The following is a 2,500-nucleotide window of genomic DNA, read 5'->3' on the forward strand; positions in this document are numbered from 1 at the left end:
GTGCACATATATTTTGAAACATATGTAGGAATTAAAGGAACTTATTGTTTATATGCGTTTTGCTCCATTTATTATTATTCTTCATATCTACTCAAAATACATCACTTTAACTTGGTATTTCTACCTATTAACCGGGTACGATATCCCAGTTTTCGTGTAATTTTTGCTACCCTGGTAACTATTAACATATTTTCATTATCAAAGTTTTTTCAACTGAGATAATATATATATATATATATATATATATATATATATATATGCGCATATGCATATGTATATGCAAAAAACATATAAGCATATATACACACATATACATGCTCACACATATATATACAACCATGCACACCTGCATGTACGCACACATTTACACGCACAGACTCACACGCACAAATATGCACACGCACACACAAGCATAAATTTATATATATGAAAATGATACAGTTATGTAAATGAGATAGTTGTGGGCTTACCTCTGCAGCAGTGGACAGCAGGGGATTGAGTACTTTTAGAGTGTCCCCTAGGTGAATCGTGTCTCCCTGTTGGACAGTGAGGTGAGAGAGAAGTAGAGTGTGAGAGTGTGATAGAGAGTGAGAGAGGGAGAGAGTGAGAGAGAGAGAGAGAGAGAGAGAGAGTATGCAAATTCATTAACTAAACTCATTTTCCTAAGAATCTTATACATTATTATTATTATTATTACAAATTTTTTTTTGCACTTTGTAGATGCAGGAGTTTGGAGGTTTATGGACATATGGAAGGAAGAGGTGGAGAAATAAGAATTATGGGGTGTAGTGTTGGTGGTGTTGGCGGCGGCAATGGTGACTGGTAAAAGGAACCATATTTGTGGTGTTGGTGCTTTTGGTGGTGGTGAGGGTGGTAGGTGTGATGGGGGAAGAGGTATCTAGCCATAATGGTTGCGATGGCGATGATGATGATAATGATAATGACAGTGTTGGCAATGATGATGATGATGATGATGATGATTGCCATTGTGATTGTTTGGAAATGTAGCCCTGAAAGACCTCTGAAATCCTTTGTTTTAGGTCAACATTTCCAAACAACTTGACATGATCACAGATTTAATGTTTGACGGTTTGGACATGTTGCATTGACACTTAGATCTTTACTCTCCTGTCTGTTTCTCTATGTCTGATACTACTGAGCAACTCCGAATCTGTTGTTATGGAAGAAAATCTCTGTCGTCCATAATTTTGGAAACCACTTGACATGATCACAGATCTGTTGTTTGACGGTTTGGACATGTACTCTCTCTCTCTCTCTCCACTGTCTTGTCTGTTTATGTATGCCTACTATTACTGTGTAGCCCCAGATCAGTTAAGACAGTAGGAACTTTTAATCTACAAGTTGTCAAACAACTTGACATAATCACAGATCTGCTGTTTGGCGGTTTGGACATATACTGTCTCTTTGTCTTCACTACTCTATTTCTGAATAGCTACTATTGTGTGTGGCACAGCTCCACATAGAAGATCTCACAGGGCCATAAATTGACAATCAACTGCACAGAGATGATCTACAGATATATTATTTGACGGTTTGGACATGTATTATCCTTTCCACCATCCTATTTGGTTCTACAGATTCTGATGTTAAATCTCAGCAATGTATTGCTGTTGTTGTTGCTGTTTTTGTTCTTGTTGATAATGATGATAGTGATGACAGTGATGATGATTGTAATGATGATGGTGGTAGTTGTCATGATAGTGTTAAAAGTAATGACGATGACAGTGATGATAGTGGGGGGGGGGCATGTGGCTGCCGTAGCGATGAAAGAAAAAATACTTAAAACATTGTGAGAAAACAAGATATTTAAGAGATATTTAGCTGCTATTTCTAGCACTTAAATTGCCACAAATTTGAGCAAATGTATGTAACCTGGCTGTCTGCACACAGGCATCAAACAATCTGCCTTTCACTCTGAGGGAAAAACCCTTTGTTACCAACAAAGGTAGAAGCTCTAAACTTTGCCCAGCCTATTCTTATTCTAGCATCTATGCTCTTGGAGCATCCAGTTCCACTGCTGACTTCAACTACTTCTAGGTACCCTGCCTGGCATTTAATGGAGTCTATTTTCTCCATTAACCTTCCTCTGATATTGCACCACCACTTATGTGTCCAAGACAACATATGTTATATATATATATATATATATATATGTATGTGGCCTGTGTGTTTTCTGTACTCTGGTTATTAATATTTTTTTTGTCTACGTTTTGTTTGCAATGTCCTGTACCCAGATATGCACCTATATATACAGGTAGATGTAGGTATGAACCTACCTGTACGTATATATGCAAATACTCATTTATTATTTGTTTTTATATATATATATGTCTACATGCACACACAAGTCTGCGTACATGTAGCTAAAGAAGTTTGCTTGGGTAAATAAGTTACTTGTTATTAAAAATAACTAGTCGAGGAACCTTTTGATACCACCTTGTGGATCATCATCACCATCAACATATACATACAACATCCG

Source organism: Octopus bimaculoides, chromosome 26 (genome assembly GCF_001194135.2).
Source record: "Octopus bimaculoides isolate UCB-OBI-ISO-001 chromosome 26, ASM119413v2, whole genome shotgun sequence".
In the NCBI taxonomy this organism is placed as follows: domain Eukaryota; kingdom Metazoa; phylum Mollusca; class Cephalopoda; order Octopoda; family Octopodidae; genus Octopus; species Octopus bimaculoides.